This window comes from Passer domesticus, chromosome 6, assembly GCF_036417665.1.
Source record: "Passer domesticus isolate bPasDom1 chromosome 6, bPasDom1.hap1, whole genome shotgun sequence".
Lineage (NCBI taxonomy): Eukaryota > Metazoa > Chordata > Aves > Passeriformes > Passeridae > Passer > Passer domesticus.
Genome location: NC_087479.1, coordinates 37762907 through 37775958, shown reverse-complemented (window position 1 = coordinate 37775958; position 13052 = coordinate 37762907). Strand labels below are relative to the sequence as shown.

Genomic DNA, 13052 nt, shown 5'->3' with positions numbered 1-13052 from the left:
GATTGTCTTCAGCAAGCTGAGAACCCCTTTAAAAATTCTACAAATAGCCCAATACAAAGCAGAATTTGTACTCTCTTCCTTTTAACAAACTGTTCTTTTCTCTTATGTCATGCCTACTTTCGTATGCATTTCACATTGGAAATTCACATGTCAAGCTCATTTTTTTTTCCATGAACTAAGAACAACCTTCTTTTTTTGGCAGCTTTCCTCTAAAGAGAAAAGATTTTCAAATATGGCCTCCTCTCTTATATCTGTGAAGCAACTGTGACCTCTTGTGGTTATCTAATCTACTCCTAAATCCTCAATAATGGGATTTACGGCTCTGAGCCCTTAAGTAATTCCCAAAAGATCCAAGTCTGTGCTTCAGTGCTTTGTTAAACTAGGGCAAAGAAAAATAGATTTTTTTTCATGAAGAGAGAGCTGCATTCTCTTTTCCTAATAAATACTTCAAGACATTTAAAACTGCAAAAATGAGGGCCTAAAAGGATTTAATCGTGTTAGTTCAGTCTCATTCTTATGAATGAGGATGTTTGACCATGCACTTGTCACCCAAATTTAATACCAACAATATCTTGCATAGTTAGTGCAAGCTCTCACAAGATTATGCCATTGAGCAGACAGAAAAGGACCACACCAATACCACTGCTTGTTTTGTTTACATGGACCTGTTCTTTCCAATAGTGCAATAAGTCAGGCTCTTTCACCAAAAATCTCATTTCCTCCACTTTGTGCTTTAAAAATCAACAAGCAATTACAGAAGTTGCCACCATCTGGCCACTCCAAGGTACCTGAGCATATACTACCACTGGTTCTGTGTAACCAAAGATGAAAAACATTACTTGATTTGATTTTTCACTTTTTTTTTTAAGATAACTATTGTGAGAATAAACAAGGATGACCAGATAACTCAGTCATGCTTTTAAAGAAATAAAAATCTTTGGTGAACAAACATTACTCAAAAGCAGACAGTGTACACAAACCAGCTCAGCAGTACAGTTGATAGATCAGGAGAAAAATAGAACAAGATGTGGGGACCAAACACTCTCACCAAAACAAAGCCACTCTGTCAGCTCCAGGTACCAGCACTTCATATCCTAACACATGTACTTTTCATATCCTAACACATGTACCAGCCCCTGCTGAGCCCAGTGGTTCTCAGTCTCTGAGGAGAGTGAATAGAAGGTGCAGTGACTGTGCTCATGCCTTAAGAGCTGCAACTCACCATCCACGAGGCAAACACGGGGTGGGTTCTGCTACTGAACTAACAGGAAATGGAGCTAGGTAGATACAGACACCAGCACTTCTGCTGCTGCACACAGGAAACAAGGTATGTGGCATAGAGCAGGGTGGACAGCTGCAGGAAAGGAAGCTTCTGTAACTGGGACCTCCAGAGTTTATCCATTAGAGCCTTAGATCCAATCACTAACCAGAGAAATAATCAAAGACATATCTACCTCTGTGCTCACAAGGTGATCTCCAGACCAGTCCAATAAGCATTTAAATAAGTTGTTAGGTCAGACATCAAGTTATCCATTAGAGATGAGTGGAGCAGCAGAAGGTACGTAGCTTTCAGAACAAAGCTTTAAGCAGAGAAGCTAGGAAGGGTCTCAAGGACCATATATCAGGATTCTCCTGCATATCCCAGTGCAGATGAAAGCAGTTATTGTTGTGGTTTAATCCCAGTCACAAAATAAATACCATACAGCTGTAAGGTCACTCTCCTTAACCCCCATCATGGTAGGGAGGAGAACTGGAAAGAAAAGGTAAACCTTGTGGGTTGAGATAAAAATAGTTTAATAATTGAAAAAAACAGAAAAGCTAATAATATAATGGTAAGTGGGGGAAGAGAGAAATAAAATCCAAGAGAAAAAGTAATGCACCATGTGCCATCATTGAGCAGCATCAGCTCCCTTGCAGGTAACTCCTCTGGTTTAAATACTGGGCATGGCATTCTGTGGTATGGAGTATCCCTTTGGGCAGTTTGGATCACCTCTCCTGGCCATACTCCCACCTTCTTGTGCAGCTCTTCATGGCAGAGCATGGAAAATCAAGAAGCCCTCAGCTTAGGGTAAGCACTATTGAGTAACAACCAAATCATCAGTGTGTTGTCAGCACTATTCTCATACTGAATCCAAAAACCACAGCACTGTACCAGTTACTAAGAAGAAAATGTACTCCATCCCAAGACAGTTATTTCAGTTGAAAAAAATTTAAGAAAGCTTTTCATCATAGACTTCTGCAGTTTACAACATATTTCCTGATGTTGATCTTTTTTTTTCAGTGCAACTGAATGCTTTCAGTGTCTAAGGTCATCTGTGCTGGTTAGAGAAGCAGAAATTTGGAAGGCGGGATTGCTTCCTTAAAAAAAACCAAAAAAACAAAAACAAACAAGCAAAAAACCCAACCAACAAAAACATGAACCAAAAAACAACACACATCTATTCCAGCATTTAATGATAGATTCTCTCTCATCTATCTCTGAAACTACGTTGGATGAGCTGAAATAAAAGACATAAAGGCAAAAAACCTGCCTCCCATGAAGGGAGAGAAGCAGCTAGGGATAGTAACATCACCAGCAATCACAACTGAAGAACATGAAAATAATCCCCAATTAAACACATGGCCATGATACTCTGGGCAGAACTGCACTATGGAGTGGTTTACACTGGTACACTTATTGCATACACACTACATGGTCATTTTCCACTTTTAGTATTCAGGGCAATAGGATGATCTGGTCTGGTACTAAGGAAGGCATCTTGTCATTTGGCTTAGGTTTGCTGTACAGAATTCTCAAAACCAATTTTGAGAGACACTATTGGAATTCTAAAATGTACATAAAAATAAAGCTGTGTTCGAATAAGAGGTTTCACTGAGTAGCTTTTATAGCAATATCAAATAACATTTAATCCAGGCTTTTGAAAAAGATTTTAAGTCTATGAACAGGCAGCACAAACCCACTCGTATTTACTGAGGAAGTTAAAAGACCAGAAGGAAGGGATAAAAAATGCTCTTGTAGGAAAGGGACTGTTCTTATTTGGTAAAAAATCTTGCCTATATGGTGAGGTCTCATTAAGTATTTAATATCCTTATTTAATAGCTTCTTTGGAAGTCTTCTCACCCTACCTCAACCCCTCCCCAGCACAAAAAAAGCAAGGCCATGTGATTAAAAATCCTAGAAAGATAATAGAATCATTGAATCATTTAGCTTGGAAAAAAATCTCAAAGATCATCAAGTCAAACTGTTCAGCCATCACTGACAAGTCCACCACTAAACCACGTCCCTAAATGCCACATCCACACATCTTTAGGGATGGTGACTACACCACTTTCCTGGACAGCCTGTTCCAGTGCCTGACCACCTTTTCAGTGAAGCAGCTTTTCCTCATATCCAATCTAAACCTCCCCTGGCACAACCTCAGTCCATTTCCTCTTGTCCTGTTGCTTGTTACCAGAGGAAAGAGGCCAATCCCCACCTCACTACAACCTCACTTCAGGTACTTGTAGAGAGCAATGAAGTGCCCTCTGAGCTTCCTTTCCTTCACACTGAACAACCCCAGCTCCCTCTGAGCAGCTCCCCAGCTGCTCCTCATAGGGCTTGTGCTCCAGACTCTTCACCAGCTCTGTTGCCTTTCTCTGGACATGCTGCAGCACCTCAATGTTCTTGTAGTGAGGGGCCCAAAACTGAATGCAGGGTTTGAAGCATGACCTCACCAGTGCTGAGTACAGGGGGACAATCAATGCCCTGGTCCTGCTGGTCACATTCTTTCTGGATTTTAGTAAGGCTTTTATACTGCCCCTCAGAGCATCCTTCTGGACAAGTTGCCCAACTGTGGGATAAGCAGGTTCATGGTGTTCTGGGTGAAAAACTGGCTGAAGGACAGAGCTCAAAGGACTCTAGTGAATGGAGCTACATCTATCTAGCTGGCAACTGGGACCAGTTGAAGGATACTATTGGTATTTCTTGTGGTTCAATTCCAGAGCCTGTTTTGTTCAGTATATTTATCAACAATCTGGATACAGGAGTTGAATGCACCATTAGGAATTTGCCAATGGTACCAAACTGGGAGGTGTTGCTGACTCTTGAGGGACAAGAGGCCTTGGAGAGGGATCTACATAAATAGGAGCATTGGGCTACAATTTATGGGATGAAATTTTTCAATTTGAAATGCCAGATTCTGCATGTGGGATGGAATAACATTGGACACAAGTATATATTGGGAGAGTGGCTGGGAAACAGCCATGTAGGCATGGATATGATTGCCAGCAGGCTCAGTGGGAGTCAGCAGTGTGCCCTGGCATCTTGGGATGCATCAAACACAGCATCACCAGCTGCTCAGTGGAGATTAAGGTGCTGAGCTCATCTCCTGGTAACCAGTGACAGGACATGTGGGAATTGTCCAAGTTGCACCAGGGAAGGTTTAGTCTGGATATTAGGAAGAATTTCTTGGCTGAGAGGGTGGTAAAACACTGGAAGAAACTTCCTAGAGAGACGGTTGATGCTCCAAGCCTAACAGTTTTTAAGAGGCATTTGGACAATGTCCTTAATACCAGGCTTTAACTTGGCCAGTCATGAACTGGTCAGGCAGTTGGATTACATGCTCACTGTAGGTCCCTTCCATATGAAATTATCTTATATTTCCCAAATCTTAGAAGTTCTTAACCCATCAAGTTTTCCCTTGCTTGTTCCCATCTGAAAGATGAACAAACCAAGGAAAATAGAGAATGATAATTTGTCTGCTGAACTGCACAAGAATTATTTCATTCTAATAGTGCTGTCCATAAAACTTCCCTTTTTCCCCAGTTTGACTCCGGATTAATTTTAAGCAATATGCTCTGTTGAAACTAGGTTTCAGAATTAGTCAAAAATATTAACATATCCAGAACATTTTCCCACCCAAGTTATATATAGCTGTATTGTACAATCTTTGTGGTTCTTCAAAACCTGAATTTCAAATGAGCTATTAGGAAATACCAGCATAAGCACTGATGCCAACTAATGCTTGCACTTGTCTCTCAAGGCAGTGTTACAAAATGTCCGTAACTACAGCAATTTAATCACTGCTTACTGCCTCGCTCTTAAAAAAGAGCCTCACAGAAACATCTCAAGATGGGCAAAGGACAGCTCACAACTGAGTCTTCAGAAGGTGCCTCATTGAATCACTCACTGAAGTCTGCACTTCATGATGGCATCCCACTGGAAGGTATCTTCACCTTTCATGTGCGGACATGGTGCAGAAGGAAGCCACAAATTGGCACTGAAAACTGCAGAACAGTTGCAGAGCATCAGCAACCTGTGATGGAAGGGATCAATATGCTGTGACCAATGCCCATTAATCCAAGGCAAAGATTGTGGAGGTTTGACAGTGGGCTTGCATATTAGATGTAAAGTATGCTATGAGGAAATTACTCTTCTGACTGCATGCACTTGCAGAGCTAGCAATCTGACTCCTTAAAGCTGTTATATTAAAGGGTAGAGTAGGTTTTAAGAATGACTTCTATAAGAAGAAGTGCACTATTGATTTTGGTAGTACACAGATATGCAATCCACATTTTACAAAGGAGTTTCAGAGTATTTGTCTATGGCTCCTTCTAGCCCAGTACTCTTACTATCAGAAGAGAGTAAACATACAGTGACACTTTCCCAGGATACTTACAGTTTTATCCAAAATCTAAAATAATGATGCAAGATATGGAAAACATGGTGAATGAATAGGTAAGTAGTCAAACCTTTTGCCTATAAACTGATTTTGCCATTATGACTCATCTTTGACAACACATAGAGCTAGAAGGAAAGCAGGCAACAGCATAGTATGGTGTTTGCTTGTTTCTATTCCTGCTTTCATCCTTTTTACCTTTTTGCATTGATCTGTGGAATCAGATAGCAGCAGTGAGTTCTTCACTTGTACATTCTGTGGTTAAACCTTAACTCATAGACTCGTGGACTTCTGTCTTATGGAAAGTCTCTCACGCTGTCAAATTTTCTGTATTTTTTTCAGCACACACCTTTAAGAAGAAGTGCACTATTGATTTTGGTAGTACACAGATATGCAACCCATATTTTACAAAGGCAGAAGTTTCAGAGTGTGAGGATGCCCAGAAAGCAAGGTTAGGGATGTAAGCACTGACAACAGCCAGTTGTCTGCTCACTATGCAGCTCTTTAGGCTCCTAGAGCCCAAGAGGTACACAAACCCTGCCCCCAAGAAGACAAATGTAAAATAGCAGTATCAAACTTCCACAAACTTTATTAAAAGTTACTTCAACAGTGTTATTAACAGAAAGCTGTAATTTTTTTAAGTTTCAGAGTTAAAAAACCAAGTCAGATCGGTCAGACTTCTTTGGGTGTGCTGCCGAAGAAAAAGTCCTAAATTACCCGTTAATGGCCGGTGATTAACTATTGTTTCGCTGATGCTGGCCGCTTGCCAAGAAGACACCAGGACAAGACCCTCCAAGGTAAAGAAAATAGGAGTGACATCAGAGCCAGCATGCAAATGAGAAATGCATTGCACCCTGGGTTTTTACAGTTTTACAGTTTTTACAAGAAAAACCCCTAAAATCACGAGCCAACAAGTGACTTAAGTGACGTCTAAGGATGGGAGCATAGTTCCGTACCTGCTTGGACCTTTTTGTTTCTCACCCTAACCTCAAAAGATACTGATTAAAGAGACATCCCGGGGTGTTAAACAAACAAGCAGGACTCTCCCCAGCTCTGTCTGCAGACCAGTGGACAAAGCTGCATCATCCTCCTTCTTCGTGCCACGCCTGGGAGCAACGGCGGCGTGGGTGCAACCCGTCGATTTCTCCCCACCTGAGCTGATTCTTCTTAATAAAGGCATTAAAAAAGGAGAAAGATCTCCTGCCCATTTATTTCAAACAGGTGATTTTTTTAAAGAATTATAAGAACATCAGTGGGGAAGACAGTGAACATCAGAACACTGCTACACTCTAAATGGTGTGCAAATTATATTACTTTACTTTTTGTAAGGAATAAACTGTTTCAGCCACTGGATAAAGCCAGGGATAACATTTTTCAAATTATACAGGCAGGACTCCATGTAAACCAGAGTTCTTAATTCCACTGCTGCATTTTTATGCGGAGTCTCACTTGTGTACCCAGCCTGTTCCCATTTTAATAACACTGAGAAGCTGCCTCTAGGAAGCACTTTACAAAAAACAAAAATCTGTAAGAATTTGTTCAGAAGTACCTCCCATTTATTCTTCCAGCTGTACAGAGTAGAAGACAAGACAGCTTAATTCAGGTACACTACAGGGTATCCAAAATCAGAGTCTGTCAGTCGCTTACTTCCATTAGAAGTAGGATTCAGGCCAAGGAATCAGAGTAATTGAATCTCTGAGCACAGAGAACTATCAGTGCGAGGAAAGCAGGCACAGCAGCTCATACCAAGACAACAGAACAATGAGTGCAATTCTGTGTACCTTGGATCCTAGCGTGGGTAGTTCTGGTTAATAATTTCCACTGTTTCTGATGCATATTCTAGCCAGTACCTTTGGGAGTGCTGGTGGGAATTTTCAGCTCTACCTTTTTCATAGAGTGAAGACTTAACACTGACTGATATTTGGTCTGTAATGAAATAACAATTTTTAAGGGCAAAAGGCCAAACTAAGATTAGAAAGTAACTGAGAAAAACCTGTGCCATAGAAAGCTTACTACATAGCCCAGGTTAGGGATTTGAGGAGTTCCTACAGGCAGTCATATCTATGATATGAAAAGTTAGTATCTATGCAAGCACAAGTCAACTATATATAACATATCCATGCCCATTATGAAGGATCATAGCCATTGTGTTACTTTCTTCTCTTCAAAAGGCTCTTAATTCTCCTGTTAGTCACATACTAAACACCACAGCACCAGGGCCAGCACCAGCAAAATCAGATTTTTGTGATAACTTGGCCTGTTCCCTCATTTTCACCTCTGTTTTTACCAGCAGATGCTTTCCAGTGCTGGATGCCTGTATTTGAGTCTGTTTCTACACTTGTGCAAGTGGCAGAAAAAACAAAGAACATAATGCACAAGCTGACCTGGCTCCTGCTTAAGTCACAGTAGCCTCAGGTTGTTCCAAGTTTGATCAAGAACAGTTAACACATCTTTAAAAAAAACAAGCACATTAAACGTGCTGCTATTATTGGGTAGTAAGTACCTTTTAAAATGGGTCTACACAAGATTCTATCTATCAGCCCAGCCTGCAGTTTCTTTCTAGCTAGAACAAAGCCACAGCATTCACACGGTTCAACAGCCGTCACCTTTTTGTAATGCTGACCTTCTATGAGAGAATGCCTTGAAGTTTCTCTTGGTTAAATTTTTGTTCCCAACCAGAATACCTTTGGAGGGTACCTGTGTATCCAAGACACTGAAGGACACTGTACTGGTGAAAGAGACAGTCTGAGACACAGCAGCAGCCACGCATGACTTGAAGCATGAACTGTCTGATTTAAATGCCTACAGTCTAGCGCATGACCCTAACTCTGTTATTTGACAAAAAAAACCCTGTCTGTTTAAAAGTGAACTGCAGCACTACTCTTTTCCATTATGATGCACAACGAAACAAAAAGGTTTCAGCTCTAAATATTATGTGCACTAAAAACAGAGTGTACCCTAATTTCCAGGCTTGGCTAGGGAAGGAAAAGATTGCTGCAAAGACAAAACTAACAGACAGATCACATCAACCCTTGCTCTTTTTTTTTTTTTTTTTTAATTCCCATACTTTAGTATTTGAGCTGTTAAATATAAAAGTGAATGGACAGTGAAATAGCTGAGGGACTTAGCATCTCAGCTGTGGAGAATACGCGAACAGCAGACTACTATAAAAATGATCAAAGTATATATTTTATATGAAAGGAGATGTGGATGTCCTCTCCCTGGAATTGTTAAAGGCTAGAGCCTAACAGGTACACAAACCCTGCTGGGGCGTACACAACCAAAGCTGCTGGTGGAGCTCTAAGCAATCTGGGCTAATACAAGGTGTCTCTAGAACTAGATGATCTTTAAGGTCCCTTCCAACCCAAACCATTCTATGATTCTATTTTCTCTCCCATTGCCCAAGTAAATGCAACTACCTGTTCTTTAGCCTATACAGGCTTTGCACTCTTGTCACCATTCTCTGGGAACAGAAGGAGCTGATTTCAGATCTGTGCCTGTATAAGCGTACACCTGCATATTGTCAGAGCAGGAACCACACAACCAGATCAGCCCCTGACAGCCAGCACAAACCCAAAGGGCAATAGTTGTTGCAGCATATGCCAGTCGAGACAGCCACAATATACAAAGTATCACCACACAATTTCAGAAGCCTTGAAGCTTTCCCCCATACAGAACATCACCACAGCACATCAGAAGGTTTCAAGCACCTGCCCACACAGAACAACACCATGCCACTTCAGAAAGCTGCAAGCATCTGCCCTTCTTGTCCTTTAGCCCAGCCCTTTATACCCCTCATGTTCATGCATTGCACCTGTATGCCCTCTGTTCCCTTTGGGGGTTGCTCAGCACAGCTGGGCACTCCATGGCTCATGGCTGTCAGTGCTGCTCACAGCTGTAGCCATAGGGATGAGGCTCGGCTGCAGCCCCACCCCAATCACCACAAACTGTGTCCCTACAAGTAGACTTACTGAGCTTTGAGTTATCTATCATGCCATGTACATTTCAGGAATATTTAATATAAGATTAAAAGAATCACCAAGAGGAATGCTCACTGGCTGAAGCACTTTGATTTCTCCAGAAGATCAGTGGTGCTGCTCAGCCACTTTTACAGTTGGTAAGAGCTACAGGATAAACATTTTGGAAAGCAGGCCAGTTTCCTTCCGATGTCTGCAGATAACAAGCTCTGTACCTACCTTTCTGTTAACCATTGTTCTCTCAGAATACATCCTGTTCTGATACAGACAAACCAAGAGATAACAATCTCTGGGAAAAATATTGTCTGACAAAGACTAAGTACATTGCTTGGCTAATATCCACATTACCTCAGAGGGAATATTTTGAGCTATCTGAAGCCCTGAGATGGCTCTCTAAGGAAACACAGGGAGAACTCCATGGGCCACAGTCTGCTTGGTTCTGTCTGCTTGTCTGTTCACTTCAACAGCTTAAAGTGCACCTGAGCAAGCAAGACAACCAAACCTAATACAGAATTCAAAACATTATTAAAATATCCATGTTGGTGCAATGTGAAAGAGAAATATTTCATGCAATGCCCTCTGCCTCTCTTCAGAAAATGAACTGCTGCATATGAAGCAACTCCTTAATTCAGTGTGCATGGTTCTTACAGAAGACCCTGAAGCTAGCCAACAATAAGCTTATTTTCCACAAAAAAGCCCTTATCTCATATAAAATTTCACATTTATTTTGAAAATATAGGGTGAAAGCAGAACCTGAACAGATGTTCATTGCAAAGATCAGCAACAGTCTTAAGGTAAACTGCAGTTCAAGGTACAAAGAATGAAGTACCTGACCAGAGCCCAAGAACAACGCAAATCAAATATCTGTCTGTAAGTCTTTACCCTGAATCAATAATATTTGATCCATTAGTTAGATAGTGTAATTGGAGGACAATTATACAAGCTCACCAATATGAAAAAAAAACAGTTGCATCACTGAAACTTTACTGTAGTCAAATAGAAGTTACTAAAATCGTAAAAAATGGTAACATCACAGGACCATAAAAAGAAATAAAATATCTGAATGAAACATTCAAATGTGGTCTTGTGAGAAGACTTAAAGTAAAACCATCTTGGAACATGGTCTGCAGGAGGGAATTTGAAATATATTTTTACTAGTTTTCTGAAGGCACACTTACAAATGTTTTGAGAGCATCTATATACCTCTAACTTCCCTGTGCAATTGTTCTGGAACTGTTTCACCACAGGTGAAATGCTCATAGGAAATTCTCCCTGAAACCACAAGCTGACAAGGAAACAAACCAAGGAAATTCTTCTACCTAGGAACAGTACTGGAAAACAAGAAACAAAAAAACCAACAAACCAACCAAAACAAACAAAAATTAAAAAGGGACAAAAAATGTGAGAGAGAAGAATTGTAAACAATACCTCAGAGGAACCTTTTACCTTGGAAGAAGCCTTATACCCACCACCTTGTTCACCTTTTCAGAGCTGAGGAAAACAAACTTGGCACAACTGAGTTTGAAAATCAGAATTATAGTCAATGTGAGTTGTAGTTCCCCCAGCAAGTACCTCCCATCCCTTCTCCTCCTGTGAAAGGAAGGAAACATTTCAATATACTCAAAAAGCATTGCTGTTCCCTTCCCTGAATCTGGTTAATTCAATGACAGAAACAATTTACATTCTAGTGCTGAAAAACAATGTTTGGACACTTGTTGAAGACTAGTTAAGTCCAATGACTTAAGCATCCCATCACAAACAAAGTCAGCATTGAACTACAACTAATTAATTTACAGACTATTCCATACAGAATAAAGCAAGTACCAAAAAAAAAAAAAGGCAGAATGAAGTAAGTTAATCACTTGATAAGTCCAGTAGATACCTTCTAGCTAGTTGCCCTTCAGCACTTTGCTCCTATCCCTGAAGGAAAGCAGATGCCAATAGAAATGCACAGGACCTTTATACATTAGAAATGTTTTTCTTAAATACTCCCTAACACTAATATTTATGCCATTGTGAAGGGGGCTCAGATCAGATAAACAGATCATTTGATAGAGATGCTTTTGCCTGTGTGAATAATAGTAAGACCAAGTTAATATGAACTTTCAGCATTTTAACTTCCCAGCACAGTCCCTAAGGGAAAGTCTTGCACATGTAGAACAACATATACAATGAACTTGCCTTCACGTTGTAAACAGGGCACTCTTATCTCAACTGAATACCTTTGGAGGAGTTACTTTCATTAGCAGTCTCATTGGACATTAACCATTGTTATTTAACCAGTAAGCTTTAATGCAATACAGTCCCAAGACTTTCCCAATGCGAGTTGCTATTATCATTATTTCACTTATAGATAATGGGAGAAAAAAAAGCTGTCTGATTTATACACCATTTTAATTCCTACTGATTTTAGGAGAAAAAATGAAATTGAATAATTCAGATATGACCTAAAAAGGATTTAAAATGCTGAACTATTGGTGGGCATGACCCCACTGCCCCAAAATGCAGTAAGCAAAGCCTCACGATTGATTATTCCATTACCAAAAATTATCCTTAATCCTGGAGTGCTTCTGCCAGTTTCCAAATTCTTCACTGACATGAAGGAGGGGAAAAAAATACAGACATACGTCAGGTTCCACTCTTTGGGGTAAAAGCTTATCATTACCACTGACCTGCTGGAAAGCAGCTCTGCAGAGAAAGACCTGGGGGTCCTGGTGGACAACAAGCCAAGAGCCAGCAGTGCCCTTGTGGCCAAGAAGGCCGATGGTGTCCTGTGCACTAGGAAGAGCACTGCCAGCAGATCGAGGGGGTTGATTCTGCCCTTCTACTCAGCCCTGGTGAGACTGTATCAGAAGTGGTGTGTTCAGTTCTTGGTTCCTCAGTACAAGAGAGACATGGAGCTCCTGGAGCAACCAGTGGAGTGCAATAAGGATGAATGGTCAACTGGAGGATAGGCTGAGGGAGCTGGGCCTGTTTGGTCTCGAGAAGAGATGACTGAGTGTGGATTTCTTCAGATGTCTATGAGTATCTGAAGGGAAGGTGTCAGAGGATGGAGCCAGGCCCTCCTCAGTGGAGCTAAGCAACAGGACAAGGGGCAATGGCCAGAAATGGATGCACAGAAGTTCCGCCTGAACACGAGATAAAACTCTATTGTTGGGCAACCATGCACTGGAACAGGTTTGCCCAGAGAAGTTGTGGAGTCTCCCTCACTGGAAACACTCAAGAATCATCTGGATGGGATCCTGTGCCAAGTACCGCTTGAGCAGGGAGCTTGGACCAGGTGACCCACTGCAGTCCCTTCCAACCTCACCCGTTCCGTGATTCCGCGATTTGCACAACAAAGCCAGACCACGGGACCGGGAGCCGCCCTCAGCCTGGGAGGCAGGAACAACGCAGTTTCTCCAGGCGGCCGCTCTCC

At 41.3% G+C, this 13052-nt stretch overlaps 1 long non-coding RNA gene across 1 annotated transcript; it reads right to left on the bottom strand.

Moving 5' to 3' along the window:
* Positions 1-1775: 1775 nt before the first annotated feature.
* LOC135303194 (uncharacterized) lies at positions 1776-12297 on the bottom strand. Its single transcript, XR_010364680.1, has 2 exons — positions 9983-12297; positions 1776-7583 (listed from the first exon to the last, which is right to left on the bottom strand). It is a non-coding gene; the product is annotated as an uncharacterized LOC135303194 (long non-coding RNA).
* Between the last annotated feature and the right edge of the window lie 755 nt (positions 12298-13052).